At 46.1% G+C, this 11,220-nt stretch overlaps 1 pseudogene; it reads left to right on the top strand.

The window, feature by feature from the left end:
- Positions 1-4,532: 4,532 nt before the first annotated feature.
- Positions 4,533-5,646, top strand: LOC121008790 (annotated as a pseudogene).
- Positions 5,647-11,220: the final 5,574 nt, after the last annotated feature.

Here is an 11,220-nt window from a genome sequence, read left to right as displayed (position 1 = left end):
CTAAGTCTTGGAGCCTGAGACCCTGTGTATTACCTGGGCTTAAAGGTGAGTCAGAGAAAACCACTTTGTATTAGGAAGTGCATAGACGGGAAGGTGTTTATTTTGAGCTTTTTGTTTGTGTGGGTGCTGAAATGCCACAATAAAGCACTAGTTTGGACATTAAATCCTATTGTCTGCAAAGAAGTCTGTGACTGCTTCCCCCTGAGAGAGAGCGATCCCTTACAATTGCTGGAGGATGCGTGCATCCAGCAAGTGTTCATGCTAAAAAAGACACATCATTGTTGCTAGGGGCAACAGAAAGTCAAAAGAGTGACGTCAATGGGTAAGAGCGTTCCTGTTATTGCTTGTGGAGCAGACAAAGTGAGTAGGGCTCTAGAGATTGGGCGAGGACTAAAGACTGAGTCCCACAGGCAGTCTGGTCCCGGCAAGGTCTTCTCACCAAGGACACCGGGGATGCTCCAGTTCTGGAGGTGCCGTGAGTGGGGACACATTGCTGCCTGTTGCCCTCTTACCTCAGAAGCCCTGAACTGTGGTGCAGTTGCTATCTGCTGAGCCATAGGTGTTAAGGCATCGGGAGTAGGGATTGCTAAGAAAATGTGTGACATTGTGCTGGATGGCAGTCCAGCCCAAGCACTGTTGGACGCACGGAGCCAGGTGAGCCTGGGGACTATGTGCTGGACAAATTGTTAAGTATGTTGGACATTCATGGGAATAACAAGGACTATCCTGTGGCCCTCACTGAGTGTGAGACTCCAGTGGCAATTGGGACTTATGAACTTGGAGTTGCAAATACGCTCATGCATGGTGTAGTGTTGGGCCGTGATTTCCCCTTGTTCTGGGAGTTGTGCTGAAATGGAGACACATCTGCAGCAAGTGACGAAACTCCAGCAGAACCTGTACCTGTCCCTTTAAATGATGGTGTAAGAGAAATGGCCATTGAAAACAATGTGGCAGATAAGGTGCAAAGTGAATTGTCAGTTACAAGAGGTAACTTTGGGATGGCTAAACTCAGGGATCCTATTCTAACCCATGTAAGAGTAGAGATGGCCCGAACTATCCGACGGCGAACAGTTCCCGGCGAACATAGCTTGTTCGCGTTCGCCTCTGCCGGGCGAACACATGCGATGTTCGGTCCGCCCCCTATACATCATCATTGAGCAAACTTTGACCCTGTACCTCACAGTCAGCAGACACATTCCAGCCAATCAGCAGCATACCCTCCCTCCCAGACCCTCCCACCTCCTGCACAGCATCCATTTTAGATTCATTCTGAAGCTGCAGTCTTAGTGAGAGGAGGGAGACTGTAACTGCTGCTGATTTAATTGGGAAATCGATAGCTAGGCTAGTGAATTCAGTGTCCACTCCAGTCCTGAAAGACTCATCTGATCTCTGCTGTAAGGACAGCGTCCTGACAGCACCCCAAAAAGCCCTTTTTAGGGCTGCAACATTAGTCTGCTTTTTTTTTTTCCTTTATATACATATTGCAGTTGCCTGGCCTGCCTGTGTGTGAGGAGCTGCAGGCCCACAGACTGTAGTGTGCCCACTGCCAGTGCTCACCCCTGTCATTCCGTGTGGCACAGGACTTTGCTTAAAAAAAGGCACTTAATTTTTACACTTTAATCTAAGGTTAGTTGCCTGCCAGTGTGTGTCAGGCTGACTTCCACTGACTGTAGTGTGCCCACTGCCAGTGCCCACCACTCATACCGGCTGGCACAGGACTTTGCATAAAAAAGGCATTTAATTTTTACACTTTAGTGTAATTTCAGCTGCTTGCCTGCTGCTAGTGTGTGTCAGGCCGACTTCAACTGACTGTAGTGTGCCCACTGCCAGTGCCCACCCCTGTCATCCCGTGTGGCACAGGACTTTGCTTAAAAAAAAGGCACTTCATTTTTACACTTTAATCTAAGGTTAGTTGCCTGCCAGTGTGTGTCAGGCCGACTTCAACTGACTGTAGTGTGCCCACTGCCAGTGCCCACCCCTGTCATCCCGAGTGGCACAGGACTTTGCTTAAAAAATAGGCACTTAATTTTTACACTTTAATCTAAGGTTAGTTGCCTGCCAGTGTGTGTCAGGCTGACTTCCACTGACTGTAGTGTGCCCACTGCCAGTGCCCACCACTCATACCGGCTGGCACAGGACTTTGCTTAAAAAAAAGGCACTTCATTTTTACACTTTAATCTAAGGTTAGTTGCCTGCCAGTGTGTGTCAGGCCGACTTCAACTGACTGTAGTGTGCCCACTGCCAGTGCCCACCCCTGTCATCCCGAGTGGCACAGGACTTTGCTTAAAAAATAGGCACTTAATTTTTACACTTTAATCTAAGGTTAGTTGCCTGCCAGTGTGTGTCAGGCTGACTTCCACTGACTGTAGTGTGCCCACTGCCAGTGCCCACCACTCATACCGGCTGGCACAGGACTTTGCTTAAAAAAGGCATTTAATTTTTACACTTTAATGTAATTTCAGCTGCTTGCCTGCTGCTAGTGTGTGTCAGGCCGACTTCAACTGACTGTAGTGTGCCCACTGCCAGTGCCCACCCCTGTCATCCCGAGTGGCACAGGACTTTGCTTAAAAAATAGGCACTTAATTTTTACACTTTAATCTAAGGTTAGTTGCCTGCCAGTGTGTGTCAGGCTGACTTCCACTGACTGTAGTGTGCCCACTGCCAGTGCCCACCACTCATACCGGCTGGCACAGGACTTTGCTTAAAAAAGGCATTTAATTTTTACACTTTAATGTAATTTCAGCTGCTTGCCTGCTGCTAGTGTGTGTCAGGCCGACTTCAACTGACTGTAGTGTGCCCACTGCCAGTGCCCACCCCTGTCATACCGAGTGGCACAGGACTTTGCTTAAAAAATAGGCACTTAATTTTTACACTTGAATCTAAGGTTAGTTGCCTGCCAGTGTGTGTCAGGCTGACTTCCACTGACTGTAGTGTGCCCACTGCCAGTGCCCACCACTCATACCGGCTGGCACAGGACTTTGCATAAAAAAGGCATTTAATTTTTACACTTTAGTGTAATTTCAGCTGCTTGCCTGCTGCTAGTGTGTGTCAGGCCGACTTCAACTGACTGTAGTGTGCCCACTGCCAGTGCCAACCACTGATACCGGGTGGCACAGTAGCTTGCCGATAAATAAGGCATTTAATTTTTAGACAGTAGTCTAAATTCAGTTGCTTGCCTGCTGCCAGTGTGTGTCAGGCCCGCTTCCACTGACTGTAGTGTGCCCACTGCCAGTGCCAACCACTGATACCGGGTGGCACAGTAGCTTGCCGATAAATAAGGCATTTAATTTTTAGACAGTAGTCTAAATTCAGTTGCTTGCCTGCTGCCAGTGTGTGTCAGGCCCTCTTCCACTGACTGTAGTGTGCCCACTGCCAGTGCCAACCACTCATACCGGGTGGCACAGTAGCTTGCCGATAAATAAGGCATTTAATTTTTACACTTTAGTGTAATTTCAGTTGCTTGCCTGCTGCCAGTGTGTGTCAGGCCCGCTTCTACTGACTGTAGTGTGCCCACTGCCAGTGCCAACCACTGATACCATCTCCCCGTTCGAAAAATCTATTCAATAAATGGCACCCAGATTGGGGACGTTAGAGGGATTAAACTGATGAGAATAGTACTACAGAAAATACCACTCATATCGGGTGTGACAGTAAATTGCACGGCGCAGACGCAGTCACCGTGGATAAAAACAAAGGGGAGGGAGCCAGCGTTTTTTTAACCATCTCCCCGTTCGAAAAATCAATTCAATTGACCTTTCGGGGACCCTTGGTGTTGTACGTGGCTGGGTGGAGGAAGAAACCTTCAATGACATCACCGGGACGTGGCTAGCTTGGTATCCAACCTTGTGCAAATGGGGAGTTTGCGGTTGTGCAAATGAACTGTTTGCGGTGCATTAAAAGGGGAGTTTGGTCTGTCAATGTCTGTGATGCGGGCGTAACCCTTACACTACCTGATCGATACAACATCATACCTGATCGTATACACACACTGGATGTTTTAAAGCACGTTATTCCAAACAATTTAGGAATGTTAGTTGATTTATGCCCTTTATGGATTAAAACCCGACTCTGCGTCCACTACGTAATTTTCCATGGGAGTTTTGCCATAGATCCCCCTCCGGCATGCCACAGTCCAGGTGTTAGACCCCTTGAAACAACTTTCTCATCACTATTGTGGCCAGAAAGAGTCCCTGTGGGTTTTAAAATTCGCCTGTCTATTGAAGTCTATGGCGGTTCGCCCGGTTCGCCAGTTCGCGAACATTTGCGGAAGTTCTCGTTCGCTGTTCGCGAACTGAAAATTTTATGTTCGCGACATCACTATGTAAGAGGAAGCAGAATAGTGAAACCTGAGGTTGACAGAACTGTTGTAAAATCTGAAGTATGTAGATGTAGTTACTGAGAAAAGGCCTAATAAAAATGTGAAGTTATGTGAAATATGTAATTGTGATGATGATGATGACACCCCTTTTCCTTTGTAGGCTGTGATCGGGGAAGAAGCTCCCCTTGCTGGTAAAAATGTATGTGAATTGACAATGCTGATTGAGAATGTTGGTAGCACAGAGCTGAGGGACCCCACTCTAGTAAATGTGCAGGAAAATGTGTCAGTGTTAGAGGGTGTACCACACGTACCAGGTGCGGATAAGCAGTCTCCACAGTGTTCTATGGGTAGTGAGCTCATGTGCAGTATTGATGAAGATGTTGTAACGTACAACGCAAACCAGGCAAATGAAAGAGAGCCTGAGCAGGTTCAGAAAAAAAACCTGATTAAGTGGGGAGAAGTCAGTATAGTGTCTGAGAACTATACCCAGGCAGTGGAAGACTTCCTGGCCCGTCTGACCATCCCAAAGGAGCATGCAGAAGAACGTGACCATGCTGAAGCAGAGGCTTGTGAAAGAGAGACCAAAGCTCTTTCCTTGGCACGCTCTCTGGAAGAGGCCCCTAAAGTAAAGACTGAGTTAGAGAGGCTTAACAAACAGCTGCACACTGAAATGGAAGCATAGCTTGAAGATGAAAAAAAAGCAACGTTCATTCGCTGTAGCAGCTAGAAAGAAGCTTGAGATGGATCTAAGAGACTTAGAGGGACAAATTAACTCTGCAAACCAAAATAGAGAAGAAGCCATCAAACAACTGTGTAAATTGCAGGCGCAAATGAAGGATTACCAGAGAGAGTTGGAAGTTACTAGAGCGTCCAGGGATGATATATTAAGTCAGTCTAAAGAAAATAAAAATAAATGTAAAAGTCTGGAGGTGGAGATGATCCATATGCAGGAGGAGCTTGCTACGGCAGAGTGGGCCAAAAGGCATGCCCAACAGGGTTATACTGAACTGGACAACGACAGACTGAGAAAGGCTACTCTCCAGATTGACCAGATGAATGCTGATCTGAAGGCCGAACGTAGTAATGCTCAGAAGAATGAGAATGCCCATCAGCAATTGGAGTGACAAAACAAGGAGTTAACAAAAGACTCTAAAGAAACCAAATTCAAAGCATCCATCATGGCCTTGGAAGCAAGGATCGTGCAACTGGAGGAACAGCTTGATACTGGAACAAAAGAAAGACAGGCTGCAAATAAACAAGTCCGTCGCTCAGAGAAAAAGCTGAAGGACGTGCTAATGCAATTGGAAGATGAAAGGCTGAACAGTTAAAGCGCCAGGTAGAAGAGGCCAAGAAGTTCAAGCCAGGACCTGAAGGTGGGTCTGAAGATGGTGGCCCTGCATTGCCAGCCGAGACAGAGAAGATGGAAGAAGTTTCTGCTGAACAAGTTGAAAGGGCTCATGCGGATGCGCAGGCCAGGAGACTCATGGCAGTGAGTAACCGGGACCTAATCATGAAAGACATCCCCTCCGCAATCAATGCCTGCCAGGAAGTCAGCAGCTTTCTGGGGATGAAGTACAGTGAGATGGACGAACAAAATGTAGATGCTGTCTACTACTGTGGGATGACTCTCCTGGAGCTTGCCTGTAGGGAGAACAATGTCCTTGGTGACACTCTGGAGGGAATGTCAGAAAAGGAGGAATTAAGAGTACAGGTATATGATGCCATATCCAAGAATGATGAGAAGGCTATCAAAGAGATTGGAGACTCCGAAGAGAAAAAGACTGAAGAAGTTAAGGCCGATGATTTGGAGTGGGAGGAATCCTCAGATGCTGTAGATCCCAATGAAGAGGCTGAAGGAGAGTCGGCCGAAGTGGGAAAAGCCACTGAAGAGGCAGAAGACTCTGAAACTGCCGCCAAATCGGAGAAAACAACTGCAGAAGAGAAGGAAGAGCATAGAAATGGAACTTCTGATCGTTCTAGAACTAGCTAATCTGAAAGCAGAGATGCTGAAAGAACTGTCGTTATGGATAAATTAAAGATAGAGCCTGTCGTTGGTATCAGAAGCCAAGATCGAAACACTGAGTAAAGAAAAAAGAAAGATGCAATCTTTTGAGGAAATAGAAAAACAAAGAAAGAGAGAGAGATCAAAAAGTGTGAGAGTGCAGCATCGTAGCTCGTGAAAGAGTAGAAAGAGAGTGTTTGGCCATTAGATAGGCATCGGAGGCTTTTAGGTATTATCTACTAGGTAGAAAGTGGGTGTTTGTGACAAACCGAGCTCTGCTGGCCAGGGTGTGGCAGAATAAAGGAAAAAAATGTGACACTGACCACATCTTCCAGAGGACATGGTATGATGTGGAGAAATGCCCAGACCTCCGGTCTGGAGAAGAAGGGCGGGGGGGATATGTGGCGATGTGTATAGTAAAAGTCCTGGAAGAGGTGTATATCTCACCCAGGTTCCTAAACTGGGTGAGATAAGTAAAATCCAGGAGGATGGCGCTGGCTTCAGCAAACATAGTTGCTGGAGCTATTTGTTTTGTTGGAGTACAAGGGCTGGATTTTATTTGGATTGGGAAGGTAGGTTTTGGTAGTGGGTACTTCCCAGTCCACCCCAAATTCCACGGCAGGTTTTCGCCTAGCCTGAGGGCATCACAGGTGAGGCCTGCTGTAATCAAGGAAGTATAAAACCAACCTTCTGCGTGTCAGTCTTGGGGGGAGAGAAAACTTAGAAACAGAGGCCTAGTGAGCCTCTGGGTGGTCTCAGCCAGGAGGGCTGAGGGGCCATGAGGCTACGTGTAGCCGGACCTCTTCCCCCGTATGGACTTGTGCTTGATGACCAGATTTGCTAAGTCTTGGAGCCTGAGACCCTGTGTATTACCTGTGCTTAAAGGTGAGTCAGGGAAAACCACTTTGTATTAGGAAGTGCATAGACAGGCAGGTGTTTATTTTAAGCGTTTATGTTTGTGTGGGTGCTGAAATGCCAGAATAATGCACCAGTTTGGACATTAATTCCTGTTGTCTGCAAAGAAGTCTGTGACTGCAATCCCCTGAGAGAGAGCGATCCCTTACACTATGTAACACCAGCAACTTGGACAGGAGGTTGCCTCTGCATTGTAATGCTGGGATTTATGCGCCAATGTCCTCCTCTGCCTCCTCATCCTCCATATTTCCCTCACCCTCCCTTCGAGGCACAGCTCACAGTGGTCCTCCATCATATCACCTATGCGAAACTAGGTGTTGTCACGTGGTTTTGCACCTGGTCAGCCTTTGTGAACTGAGCCACACCAGGTAGGAACTGCTTGATGTCATCAATAAATAAATTAAACACTGGCTTCTCTCCAACTAGAGATAGGAACCATAGTTACTAATAACGGAAAGAACATTTTGTCTGAGCTGCGTCAGGGAGGACTGACCCATGTACCCTGCATGACTCACATCTTCAATCTCGTTGTCACCCGATTCCTCAAGCCTTCCACTGAAATGCAAGAGCTGTTAAAAATGTCTGGGAAACTGTGCATGCACTTCATCCACTCTTACTGTGCAAAACACACCCTCCTTGAGCTGCAAAATGCTCTTCCCCATCATCGCCTGATATGCAACACTTCCACCCGTTGGAACTCCATGCTCCATATTTTGGACCACCTATACGAGCAGAGGAAGGCGGTCAACAATTTATTAATGCTGCAGATGGACAGGTCTACTCCCTGGTGTAACTTTCACGTTAGCCAGTGGCAGCTCATGCTCAAGCTCTTTGAGGAGGCCACTTTATTTGTCAGTCGGCAGACCTACAGGATGAATGATGTCATTCCACTTCTTTACGTCCTGGAAGGAATGCAGAGAAATCTGATTACAGAGAACTTGCCTTTCCTCTCAAAATGTTGATAGACTAACCCCCATAAAGATGAATAGAATAGAACATTCTGTCACTAATAATCACACTGTAGTGTGCTGCCACACTGGAATATTCATCATAATTGGCTGATACTTCTGTCCATGTGCTGCTGCCACCATTCTGATGCTGCCACCCTCTGATGCCACCTGCCTGCTGCCTCTACTGCCATTCCTACAATGGGGCTTCTTGGCCTTCTGATATGTACATGTTATAATTTTACAAGGATATGCATGCCACTGGGCCTTGCTATCACACTGCTGTTGTTGGGTTCTGCTACTACTGTGATCTGCCACCATCTTGTGCTGTATGCCCCTGCTGCTACCCCCACTACTGACTCTGTCATGAGACCACTATTCTCACTGCTATGGCCACTGCTGCTGCCCCTCTCCCCACTCTGTCATGGGTCGACTATTCTCATTGTTACTGCCACTGCTGCTGTCGCCCCCCCCCCCTCCCCTCCCCACTCTGTTTTTGGCTTACAAATACAGATCAAATACTGATGCAAAATACTGACCAAATAATGACTGTGTGATAGAGGCCTTATAGATGCTTAAAATACAGGATACTTTTTTTTTTCATTTTTCCATTCTTCTGACTGATCAGTAGAACAGAAAAATAAACAGTGATGTGAGCCTTACTGCCACTGCTGCTGCTGCCACCATCCTCACTGAGTTATGGAGCCACTATTGTCCAAAAATACTGCAGAGCCTCATTTAAGGGTCCCATCCTAGATCCAAAGTCTCTTCACTCAAAACTTCAGATTAAGGCCCCTTTCACACGGGCGAGTATTTCGCGCGGATGCGATGCGTGAGTTGAACGCATTGCACCCGCACTGAATCCTGACCCATTCATTTCTATGGGGCTGTGCACACGAGCGGTGATTTTCGCGCATCACTTGTGCGTTGCGTGAAAATCGCAGCATGTTCTATATTGTGCGTTTTTCACGTAACGCAGGCCCCATAGAAATGAATGGGGTTGCGTGAAAATCGCAAGCATCCGCAAGCAAGTGCGGATGCGGTGCGATTTTCACTCACGGTTGCTAGGTGACGATCGGGATAGGGACCCGATCATTATTATTTCCCCTTATAACATGGTTATAAGGGAAAATAATAGCATTCTGTATTCAGAATGCTATTAAGTAAAATAGGGCTCGAGGGGTTAAAAAAATTAAAAATTAAAAATTAACTCACCTTAATCCACTTGTTCGCGCAGCCCGGCATCTCTTCTGTCTTTAACTGTGAGCAATAGGACCTTTGATGACGTCACTACGCTCATCACATGATCCATCACCATAGTGATGGATCATGTGATGGACCATGTGATGAACGCAGTGACGTCATCAAAGGTCCTATTGCTCACAGTTAAAGACAGAAGAGATGCCGGCTGCGCGAACAAGTGGATTAAGGTGAGTTAAATATATACATTTTTTTTTTTTTAACCCCTCAAGCCCTATTTTACTTAGCATTCTGTATTCAGAATGCTATTATTTTCCCTTATAACCATGTTATAAGGGGAAATAATACAATCTAAACTACAACTAACCCAGACCTGAACTTCTTTGAAGAAGTTCGAGTCTGGGTACCACAGTCAGTTTTTTATCACGCGCGTGCAAAACACATTGCACCCGCGTGATAAAAACTGAACATCGGAACGCAATTGCAGTCAAAACGGACTGCAATTGCGTTCCTACTCGCGCGGGTTTGCCGCATTACACCGGGACGCATCCGGACCTAATCCAGACACGCCTGTGTGAAAGAGGCATAAGGCTTTTTTACAGATCTCCGTACAGCATTTAAATGTACAGCCTGCGATGAGGCGAAGCTAGTTATTTCCGAAGTCTCTCAAGATTTTGTTGAATAACTTTAGTATTTGATTTTTAAAGTAGAAAACCACTTTAATACGTGGATCAGAGTTCAGATCCATGTTTTAAAGTATTTTTTAAAGTGCAAAGTTCCCTGGGAAGCACTAATATGCAAAATAACTAAGTTATGGGTCTTTAACACAGTGAATGCCAGATATTCCCCCAGGGAAGGAAAACCAAGCAAAAGGGTGTCCCCATTTTAGAGATCACTAGACCCACCATATTAAGCAGCCCCTATGTCAAGATCTAGCTATGTTACAAGCCTTAAGGATGTGACAAGGGAAAAACTTTAGCCAGTTATCCATCCACAGACAGCTTTTTCAGGGTTTTGCCACTCATCAGTGTGGAGTAGGATTCTGGCCAACCAGAAGCAAAGACTAGGAGACTACTCAAACAAAACAATAGCAGATCTTGGGGAGACCAGCTGCAAAAAAATATTGCAGAGCCTCATTTAAGAGTGTCAACACAGCAATCCAAAGTGCAAAGCTCCCAGGAAACAGTAACATGCAAAATAACCGTGGAGCTCCAGTTATGGGTCTTCAACACAGTGAAAGCCAGATATCCATCCAGGGAGGGAAATGCAAGCAAAGGGGTCACTAATGTCACTGCTACTGCCACTGTTGCTGCGACCCTCCCCACTCTGTCATGAGGCCACTACTTGAATCTTGGTGCACTGCACAGTTAAGTCCACGGCGATATATTAGACCTGATGGTAACATTGACTTGTAATACTGACGCACATTAAATCTACAGCTAACAGAAGGGATTAGCTATGAATCTTGGTGCACTGTACACTGATATACACTGTGATACACTCTCCCTGCTGTCTTCCTGCACTCTCCTTGCAGTTTAAGTTCCAAGCCTACACACTGAAATTGGGCCACTAAGTGGGAAGAATATGATTAAGCACAATGGGTTGGGTATACCAGATTTATAGAGATTCGTGACAAATTAAATTGGATCGAATAGATTTTCTTGGCGAACTTTGGTGAAGCTGCCAAATCAAATTTTTCAAAACTTCACTCATCTATAACTTAAAAAATAAGATGCTCCAGCATTAATTTCTCATTGTTAATGGCAAGTTTTCATTAAAACACATATTAGGAGAGCTGACAAGTCCTTTTTAAGTGCCTACAGTGACATTATTCCTGG

Source organism: Bufo bufo, chromosome 7 (assembly GCF_905171765.1).
Source record: "Bufo bufo chromosome 7, aBufBuf1.1, whole genome shotgun sequence".
Lineage (NCBI taxonomy): Eukaryota > Metazoa > Chordata > Amphibia > Anura > Bufonidae > Bufo > Bufo bufo.
The sequence above is the reverse complement of the archived record's forward strand: the minus strand, read 5'-3'. Positions and strand labels throughout refer to the sequence as shown.